The following is an 11679-nucleotide window of genomic DNA, read 5'->3' as shown; positions in this document are numbered from 1 at the left end:
TGGTTTCTTGATAGTTGAATCCGCTAAGTGTGAATTAAGGGAACATTCATCCATATCAACAAGGCCTAGCAAACCACATAAATATTTTGGTTTAGTGGAAATGCTAGCACCCAAATCACAACGGGCATTACATTCATAATTTTTAAACTTTACCTTAATAGTAGGTTCCCATTCATCATGCAGTTTTCTAGGTATTAAAACCTCCAACTCTAGCTTTTCTTCATGGGCTTTCATCATAGCTTCTACGATATGTTTAGTAAAAGCTTTATTTTGTTCATAAGCATTGGGTGAATTTATCATGTATTTACACTCAATTAAATAACAACTATCATAATTATAGTCTTTGTAATCCAAAGTAGTGGGCGCATCACTAGTTAAAGTCTTGACCTCAACAAACCCACTTTTATCATTTTTATCATTAGGATTGTCACCCTTCGAACAGTTGAGACGCCTTCTAGCTAAAGTTGACTCATCTTCAGTCCCTTTTTCATCAAGTTTTATATTACTAAATAAATATTCTATGGGTGAGATACCAATCATTTTAATATATTCATCTTGATTACGGTAAAAATCGGGCGGAATAGCCTTTCTAGGAATTCTCGCTTAGCTCTCAACTTAGCGGTCCTTTCTTTACTTTCGTTAATGGATACATAGAGAGCTTTAATGGGCTTATTAATATCAAGCTTAGGTGCCAAAAATTTAGATTTGAGATTTTCCACATCATGAGCAATTCTATCCATGTTCCGAGCCATATCATCAACTTTATTCAACTTTTCTTCTACTATAGCATTAAAAATCTTTTGAGAATTAATGAATTCTTTAATATTACTCTCAAGATCAGTAGGTATCCTATTATTATTATTATTATTACTATTATTATTATTATTATTATTATTATTATTATTATTTCCATAGGAATTACCATAATTATTAGAGAAATTTCTGGGATACGGTCTAGGATTAAAATTGCCTCTATAAGCATTGTTATTAAATTATTTTGAGACACAAAATTCACATCAATGACATCATTATTTTGCTCAATCAAAGTAGACAATGGCACATCATTAGGATCAACATGAGCATTCTTACTAGCAACCATTTTTATAAGAGCATCCATTTTATCACTAAAGGTAGTAATTTCTTCAACATAATTTACCTTCTTACCAGTTGGAGCTCTTTCGGTATGCCATTGAGAGTAATTTGCCATTATATTATCAAGGAGTTTTGTAGCTTCTCCTAATGTGATTTCCATAAAGGTGCCTCCTGGAACAGAGTCTAGAAGGTTTCTAGAAACAAAGTTTAGTCCCGCATAGAAATTTTGTATAATCATCCATAAACTTAAACCTTGAGTGGGACAATTTCTTATCATTAATTTCATTCTCCCAAGATTGTAAAACATGTCATGCTCAAATTGCTTAAAAATCATAATTTGATTTCTTAGAGAAATAATTTATGCAGGAGGAAAATACTTGGCAATAAAAGCATCCTTACACTTAACCCAAGAATCAATACTATTTAGAGGCAATGATGAAAACCAAGTTTTAGCACAGTTTCATATTGAGAACAGAAATAATTTCAATTTAACAATATCATTATACACATCTTTCATCTTTTGCATATCGCATAATTCAACGAAAATATTAAGCTGGGATGCAACATCTTCATTAGCACTACCAAAAAATTGTCATGATAAGATTTAGCAAAGCGGCATTAATATCACATTACTTTGCACTGGTGGTGGAAGGAGCAATTGGAGTACTAATAAAATCACTATTATTAGTATTTGAAAAATCATATAACTTAGTGTTTTTTTGAGACATAGTGACAAATCAAGCAAGCGAGCAATTTTTTTGTGTTTTTGTTAAAAAAATAGAAGTGGGGTAGATGAAAACGAGAGGCAAAGGAAAATAAAAATTAAGAGCAAGTAGATGATAGTTTGTGCGAAGGTACTTGATAGGTCTTGGTGATGTCTCCCCGACAATGGTGCCAGAAATTCTTCCTGCTACTTGTGAGCTGCGTTGGGATTTCCCTGAAGAGGAGAGGGTGATCCAGTATAGTAGAGATAAGTATTTCCCTCAGATAAGAACCGAGGTTATCAATCCAGTAGGAGAACCACACAGAACCATGTTAGCAGCACCTGCACACACAAAAGCAAATACTTGCACCCAACACAAACAAGGGGGTTGTCAATACCCTCGGCTGTTACTTGCATGGATTAAATCTCGTAGTGATAGGAAAATAGATAAATTGCAAAACAAAATAAAATAAATAAAATTGTAGTGAGGTATTTTTGTCTTTATATATGATAAAAGTGGACCCGAGGGTCATAGTTTTCACTAGAGGCTTCTCTCTCGAGCACATAGCTTACAGTGGGTGAACAAATTAGTGTTGGGCAATTGATAAGAAAGCACATAGTTATGATGATATTCAAGGCAATGATCATGTATATAGGCATCATGTCCGAGACAAGTAGACTGACTCTTCCCTACATCTATCACTATTATTCCACCCATCGATCACTATCCAGCATGCATCCAGGGTATTAAGCATAAAACAGAGTAACACCTTAAGCAAATGACATGATGTAGACAAATTAAACCCTAGCAATATGAATAAACCCCGTTGTTTTCCCCATATTGGCAACAATACAAATATATGTCTTGTCCCTTTCTGTCACTGGAATAGTGCACCACAAGATTAAACCCATTACAATGCACCATCCAATTGCAAGATAAATCAATCTAGTTGACCCAACTAAAGGGATAGATCGAAGATAAATACAAAGCTATAACATCCATGCATAAAAAGAGTTCAGAGAAGACTCTATTAATATTCCTAAATATTCAGATCATAAACCCACAATATATCAGATCCCAACAAGCACACTGCAAAAGATAGAACTCCAAGAACATCAAGGAGAACATTGTATTGAAGATCAAAGAGAGAGAAGAAGCCATCTAGCTACTAGCTATGGACGCATAGGTCTATGGTGAACTACTCAGGCATCATCGGAGGGCAGCAAGGATGATGTAAAAGCCCTCCATGATTGATTCCCCCTCCTACAGAGTACCGGAAAAGGCCTCCAGATGGGATCACGGAAGAACAAAAACTTGTGGCGGCAGAAATAGTGTTTGGAGTGGCCCTCTATTGGTTTCCCGATTTTAGAGAATTTATAGAGGTGGAATTATGTCGAACGAAGCCGAGTGCGGCCCTGTTACCTTGACATCTCCTCGCTTTTCGTCTGGTCTCCTCCCGAAGCTTCCAGGGTCTCTTTTTGTCTAAAAAAACCATCAAAAATTTTGGTAGCGTTTGGACTTTGTTTGGTACTGATTCTCTAAAAAACAAAAACAAGCAGAAAACCAGCAACTGACACTTGGCATTGGGTTAATAGGTTAGTCCCAAAATATGATATAAAATACCACACAAAGTTATATAAAACATCAAAGATTGATATTATAATAACATGGAACAATAAAAAATTATAGATACGTTGGAGACGTATCACCAAGTATGCTCCAGCTTCCAATAGACAAACAATGTTGCAGAAACCAATTGAGGCCTTTTCATTAATTAAAGCTACAAAACCATTTAGTAAAATCCACTAGGACTATCCAACTATAGGAATGAATCAATAAAACATAACAAAGTTGCAGAGACCACTCTAGACCCTTTTTCACAAACTAAAGGAAGCATTATAGGTACTAATTAACCCTAGGGCATATATTACCATTTAGTAAAATAACTTAATCAAATAAAATTGGTAGGAAGACAAGGAAAGGGGTGTTTTAGAATCATTGCTACACATACATGGCATACATCTGAAAAAGGAAAACAGAACAACCTAAATACAATCTGGAAGGAAATAGGATAAAATAACCCAATGTATGAATTGTTATGTGCTGAGATAATTGGTCGACATGATAAAATACATATGTACAGGTCATTAATTAATAGGTTATGAATATAAAGGATGAAATTAGATCAAATATGACAAAAATATGTGGAAACAACAATGATAATTACCTGTAGGCTGCATCGTCTTTGGTACCTCTTGTCATCGGGAGTGGCGAGACCCGTCATCCATGCTGGCCATTCTCATCGACGAGATGAGAGAGAGAGAGAGAGAGAGAGAGAGAGAGAGAGAGAGAGAGAGAGAGAGAGAGAGAGAGATTACTGTGTAGGCAAGGATGGAGGGGTTGGAGGAACATGTGAGAATTAAGAAAAAGGGAAGGGGAGGAGAATCCACACCTTGGTCCTCTGATCGCTACAATCCGTGGTTGAAAGTGAAGAGGCGGTAGTGCAGTGGAGGTTGGGGGACTTTTTTGTGGCTCCTCGTCCAACGGCGATCGTCCAGGTCGAGCTCCTCCTCTAACGGCTTCTTGGCAGTGAGTCCTCGGGGTGCCGTTGATCAAGAATCCTCCTCTGGCTACCATTGTCCCAGTATAATTAGGTGGAGGAGCGTTACCCCCACAACTTCTTATCCGCTCCGCCAGCCGGCCTCGCTTCTCCTGGCCTGGCCTCGTTAGAGGAGGAGAGAAAAGGAGGGGACGCGACGTTGGGTAGAGGAGATGGAAAGAAGCTGCGACGGTGTCCATGGCTAGAGGAGGAAGAGAGATGTGATGGTCATCGTGGCCAGGAGAGGAAGAGAGATGGTGGAGCTGCACAAGGCTCGATGATTGTAGCTCATAGGCAGCTAGGGTTTTCACCCACCCAACCCATGTTTGATCCACTAATGCCCACGACCGCTGTAGTTCATCTTCCTTTTTCACCGAGTACATACGCGGCCCATACACTACAAGGCTGGGCCCAGACGTCATTGCTACGTCTTGAGCTTGCGTTGGTTTTCCTTGAAGAGGAAAGGGTGATGCAGCAATAGTAGCGTAAGTATTTCCCTCAGTTTTTGAGAACCAAGGTATCAATCCAGTAGGAGGCTCCTCAAAAAGTCCCGCGCACCTACACAAACAAACAAAGAACTCGCAACCAACACAATAAAGGGGTTGTCAATCCCTTCACAGTCACTTGCGAAAGTGAGATCTAATAGAGATAATATGATAAGATAAATATATTTTTGGTATTTTATAATATAGATGCAAATAAAAGTAGATTGGGAGAAGATATGATAAGAGATAGAGCTGGGGGCATAGGTTTCACTAGAGGCTTCTCTCAAGATAGCATAGGTATTACGGTGGGTGAACAAATTACTGTCGAGCAATTGATAGAAAAGCAAATAATTACGAGATTATCTAGGCATGATCATGTATATAGGCATCACGTCCGTGACAAGTAGACCGACTCCTGCCTGCATCTACTACTATTACTCCACACATCGGCCGACTCCTGCCTGCATCTAGAGTATTAAGTTCATAAGAACAGATTAACGCATTAAGCAAGATGACATGATGTAGAGGGATAAACTCAAGCAATATGATATAAACCCCATCTTTTTATCCTCGATGGCAACAATACAATACGTGCCTTGCTGCCCCTGCTGTCACTAGGAAAGGACACCGCAAGATTGAACCCAAAGCTAAGAACTTCTCCCATGGCAAGAAAGATCAATCTAGTAGGCCAAACCAAACTGATAATTCGAAGAGACTTGCAAAGATAACTCAATCATACATAAAAAAATTCAGAGAAGATTCAAATATTATTCATAGATAAACTTGATCATAAACCCACAATTCATCGGATCTCGACAAACACACCGCAAAAAGAGTTTACATCGAATAGATCTCCACAAGAGAGGGTGAGAACATTGTATTGAGATCCAAAAAGAGAGAAGAAGCCATCTAGCTAATAACTATGGACCCGTAGGTCTGTGGTAAACTACTCACAACTCATCGGAGGTGCAATAATGTTGATGTAGAAGCCCTCCATGGTCGATACCCCCTCCGGCAGAGTGCCGCCGAAGGCTCCAAGATGAGATCTCACGGATACAGAAGGTTACGGCGGTGGAAATTGTGTTTCGTTGGCTCACTGGATGTTTTCGGGGTATGTAGGCTTATATAGGAGGAAGAAGTACGTTGGTGGATGCCGGAGTGGCCCACGATATAGGGGGCGCGCCCTATAGGGGGGGCGCCCTCCTATCTCGTGGAGGCCTCGGCTGCTTCTTGGCTTGCACTCCAAGTCCTCTGGATCACGTTCATTCCAAAAATCACGCTCCCGAAGGTTTCATTCCGTTTGGACTCCGTTTGATATTCCTTTTCTTTAAAATACTGAAATAGGCAAAAAAACATCAATATGGGCTGGGCCTCCGGTTAGTAGGTTAGTCCCAAAAATGATATAAATGTATAAAATAAAGCCCATAAACATCCAAAAGGGGTAATATAATAGCATGGAACAATCAAAAATTATAGATACGTTGGAGACGTATCAAGCATCCCCAAGCTTAATTCCTACTCGTCATCGAGTAGGTAAATGAGAAAAAGAGAATTTTTGATGTGGAATGCTACCTAGCATAATTCTTAATGTAATTTTCTTTATTGTGGCATGAATGTTCAGATCCAAATGATTCAAAATAGAAGTTCATATTGATAAAAGAAATAGTAACACTTCAAGCATACTAATCAAAGTAATCATGTCTTCTCAAAATAACATGGCAAAAGAATGTTCATCCCTACAAGATCATATAGTTAGGCTATGCTTCATTTTCGTCACACAAAGATGTTCCCAACTTCTATACCCCCGATGACAAGCCAAGCAATTGTTTCATACTTAAATAATCTCAAACTTTTTCAACCTTCACGCAATACATGAGCGTGAGCCATGGATATAGCACTATGGGTGGAATAAGAATATGATGATGGGGATTGTGTGGAGAAGACAGAAAAAAGGAAAAAGTCTCACATTGACGAGGATAATCAACGGGCTATGGAGATGCACATCAATTGATGTCAACATGAGGAGTAGGGATTGCCATGCAACGGCTACACTAGAGCTATAAATGAATGCTCAACAAAAGAAAACTAGTGGGTGTGCATCCCACTTGCTTGCTCACGAAGACCTAGGGCATTTGAGGAAGCCCATCATAGGAATATACAAGCCAAGTTCTATAATGAAAAATTCCCACTAGTATGAAAAAGACAACTTATGAGACTCACTATATGAAAAACATGGTGCTACTTTGAAGCACAATATATGAGACTCACTACATGAAGAACAAGGTGCTACTTTGAAGCACAAGTGTGGAAAAAGAGATAGTAACATTGCCCTTTTTATTTATTTTCTTTTTTTTCTTTTTCTCTTTTTCTTTTTTTGGGCCTTTTTTTCCTTTCTTTTTTATTCTTTAGGCAATGCTCTAATAATGATGATCATCACACTTCTATTGATTACAACATATGAATTAAAACTCGAAATTAGAACAAGATATGACTCTATATGAATGCCTCCGGCAGTGTACCGGGATGGTGCAATGAATCAAGAGTGACATGTATGAAAAATAATGCATGGTGGCTTTGCCACAAATATGATGTCAACTACATGATCATGCAATGGCAATATGACAAAAGTAAAGTATTTCATGATGATAATGAACGGAATGGTGGAAAGTTGCATGGTAATATATCTCGGAATGGCTATGGAAATGCCATAATAGGTAGGTATGGTGGCTGTTTTGAGGAAGATATAAGGAGGTTTATGTGTGATAGAGTGTATCGTATCACGGGGTTTGGATGCACCGGCGAAGTTTGCACCAACTCTCAAGGTGAGAAAGGGCAATGCACGGTACCGAAGAGGCTAGCAATGGCGGAAAGGTAAAAGTGCGTATAATCCATGGACTCAACATTAGTCAAAAGAACTCATATACTTATTGCAAAAATTTAGAAGTCATCAAAAATCAAGCACTATGCGCATGCTCCTAGGGGGATAGATTGGTAGGAAAATACCATCGCTCGTCCCCGACCGCCACTCATAAGGATGCACAAGCCAGCTACACTTCATGTTTCAAATTTGTTACACAACTTTAACCATACGTGCATGCTACGGGACTTGCTAACTTCAACACAAGCATTCTTTAAATTCATAATCACCCAACTAGCATGACTTAAATATCACTACCTCCATATCTCAAAACAATTATCAAGTATCAAATTGATCATATCATCCAATTCACTTCCTATGATAGTTTTTATTATACCCAACTTGGATGCCTACCATTCTAGGACCAATTTTATAATCAAAGCAAATACCATGCTGTTCTAAAAGACTCTCAAAATAATATAAGTGAAGCATGAGATACTAGCAATTTCTACAAAAATAAGCCATCACCGTGCTCTAAAAGATATAAGTGAAGCACTAGAGCAAAAACTATCAAGCTCAAAAGATATAAGTGAAGCACATAGAGTATTCTAGCAAATTCTAATCAAATAGGCTTCTCCCAAAAGGTGTGTACAGCAAGGATGATTTTGGTAAACTAAAAAGCAAAGACTAATATAATACACGACGCTCCAAGCAAAACACATATCATGTGGCGAATAAAAATATAGCTCCAAGTAAAGTTACCAATGAACGAAGAAGAAAGAGGGGATGCCTTCCCGGGGCATCCCCAAGCTTAGGCTTTTGGCTATCCTTGAATATCTTGGGGTGCCATGGGCATCCCCAAGCTTAGGCTCTTTCCACTCCTTATTCCATAGTCCATAAAAGCTCTACCCAAAACTTGAAAACTTCACAACACAAAACTCAACAGGAATTCTTATAAGCTCCGTTAGTGAAAGAAAACAAAACCACCACATAAGGTACTGTAATGAACTCATTCTTTATTTATTTTGGTGTTAAACCTACTGCAATCCAACTTCTCTATGGTTTATAAACTAATTTACTATCCATAGATGCATCGAAATAAGCAAACAACACACGAAAAACAGAATCTGTCAAAAACAGAACAGTCTCTAGCAATCTGTAACTAACGCAAACTTCTAGAACTCTAAAGATCCTACCAAAATAGGAAGTCCTGTACAATTTGTTTATTGATCAGAAGCAAAAAGAATCAACGCAAAAGCACGTTTCTGTGATTTAAAAAAACTAAATTCTTGCGCGCAAAGTTTCTGTTTTTCAGCAGAATCAAATCAACTATCATCAGAGGTTATCCTATAGGTTCTACTTGGCACAAACACTAATTAAAAGATAAAAACACATCTAAACAGAAAGTAGATGCAATATTTATTACTAAACAGGAACAAAAACAAAAAACATAAAGAAAATTGGGTTGCCTCCCAACTAGCGCTATCGTTTAACGCCCCTAGCTAGGCATAAAAGCGAAGATAGATCTAACGAGTGCCATCTTTGGAACTAAATTCATAAGTAGCCTGCATGATAGATTCATAAGGTAATTTGACTTTGTTTCTTGGAAAGTGCTCCATGCCTTTCTTTAATGGAAATTGGATTCTAATATTCCCTTCCTTCATATCAATAATCGCGTCAATCGTTCTAAGGCAAGGTCTACCAAGAATTATAGGGCAAGAAAGATTGCAATCTATATCAAGAATGATAAAATCTACGGGCACCAAATTTCTATTTGCAACAATGAGAACATCATTGATTCTTCCCATTGGCTTTTTAATGGTGGAATCCGCAAGGTGCAAATTTAAAGAGCAATCATCAAGATCATGGAAACCTAGAATATCACATAAAGTTTTCGGAATCGTGGAAATACTAGCACCCAAATCACACAAAGCAAAACACTCATGATCTTTAATTCTAATCTTTATAGTAGGTTCCCACTCATCATTAAGTTTTCTAGGTATAGAAACTTCCAAATTAAGTTTTTCATCATAAGATTGCATCAAGGCATCAACAATATGTTTGGTAAAAGCTTTATTTTGACTATAAGCATGAGGAGAATTAACAACGGATTGCAACAAGGAAATACAACCTTCTAAAGAACAATTATCATAATCAAATTCCTTGAAATCCGAGATAGTGGGTTCAATACTATTTAAAGTGTGACCTCTCCAAACCCACTTTTACCAAATTTAGCATCAAGATCTAAAAACTCCGAATTCTTGGGATGCCTTCTAGGTAAAGTTGACTCATCATCAGTCCCATAATTATCAAGATTCATATTGCAAAACATAGATCTAATAGGAGACGCATCAATAACTTTAAGATCCTCATCATTATTTTCATCTAACTTTTCTGGTTTGGAGGCCATCTTATTGACTAAGGTGGCCTGCTTATCAGAAATTTTGGCTATAGCATTTTCAAGCCAGGTAATTTGAGCGTTAACACCATAAAATTCTTTATTCATATCATTAAGCTCTTTGTTCATAAACCCCAAAAAACCTTTTTGTTCCTTAAGCTCTTTTCTAAAGAAATTATTACGCTCAAATTGCAAATTCATAAAGCTTCTAATATTTGATTCAATCTCTTCCAACCTTCTGAGAAGGTGGTCAGAACCCTTAGGCAAAGCCATAAGGACAAACAGGCACACAAGCAAGCCGAAAAAGGCAAGCGAAAAAAGAGAGGAGGAGATTGGGAAAGAGAGGGCCAATAAAACGGCAAGGGTGAAGTGGGGGAGAGGAAAACGATAGGCAAATGGCAAATAATGTAAATGCGAGGGAGATGGGTTTGTGATGGGCACTTGGTATGTCTTGACTTGAGCGAAGACCTCCCCGGCAATGGCGCCAGAAATCCTTCTTGCTACGTCTTGAGCTTGCGTTGGTTTTCCTTGAAGAGGAAAGGGTGATGCAGCAATAGCAGCGTAAGTATTTCCCTCAGTTTTTGAGAACCAAGGTATCAATCTGATGTAGGGTGGAACCCTATGTGGATGATCTTTCACGTTTGGAGTGGATCCTACGGGGAAACACGAAGAATGCACGGAAGAACGCGAGGAAATCACGGGGAGGAACGAGGGAAAACACTCAACCAACAAGGAATCGGTCACACAAGTGCTAGATCAAAGAACACAAAGAGATACACGAGATCCAAAGTCAACAAAGGTAAGGATACAAAGGTAACCGATCTTCTCCGTGAGGAGGCCTTGAATCCACAAGGGGATCTTCCCACGAGGGGGTCTTGAATCCAATAGGATCTTCTCCGAAGAGGCCGCGGTCTCTCACGAGGAGGAGATCCGATGGATGAGCGAAGCTCTATCTCTAACTTGAGCTAAATCAACGCTAACTCTAACTAGGAGGAGGTGGGGGAGTATATATAGTGTTATCCCACGAAGGGGTAAGTGAGAGGGGGGATACATGGGCCCTTGGCCCGAGTCTTTGCACGCAGGCAGGCCGGAAGTTCCGAGCAGGGCCGGAAGTTCCGGGCAGGTTCCGGCCGGGTTCCGGGCTAACCAGAGTGTTGGCGTGCTCGGGGCTGGTCTGGACTCCGGGGGCCGGATGTTCCGGGCAGGCCGGAAGGTCCGGGCTTTCCAGAAGCTTGTCCCTGCTTCTTCTTCCTTCTGCTCTTCCATGCTTGGCCTTGGTCCTTGGATCCTCCATGGTCGTCTCGGTTGTACCTGAGTGTATGCAAGGTCCATGCATGAGGTAGTAGCCATGTCTCACATGTGGAAAGTGACGGTTCGGAAAGGAGCGAGTTCACCTTGTGTCCAATGGCGTATCGTTGAGGTCTCGTCATAAGTCCTTTTGGGGTTTGGAGAGTAGTTAGAGTGTACATGGGGATGAACGTGGGATGCTCCGCATCATCTCCCCCCCCCTTGGGAAAGATCCGACCTCGGATCGTGATCCTCAT

The sequence above is a fragment of the Triticum aestivum genome, chromosome 7B (assembly GCF_018294505.1).
Source record: "Triticum aestivum cultivar Chinese Spring chromosome 7B, IWGSC CS RefSeq v2.1, whole genome shotgun sequence".
NCBI classification, from domain to species: Eukaryota; Viridiplantae; Streptophyta; class Magnoliopsida; order Poales; family Poaceae; genus Triticum; species Triticum aestivum.
Note: the sequence above shows the minus strand (reverse complement) of the source record.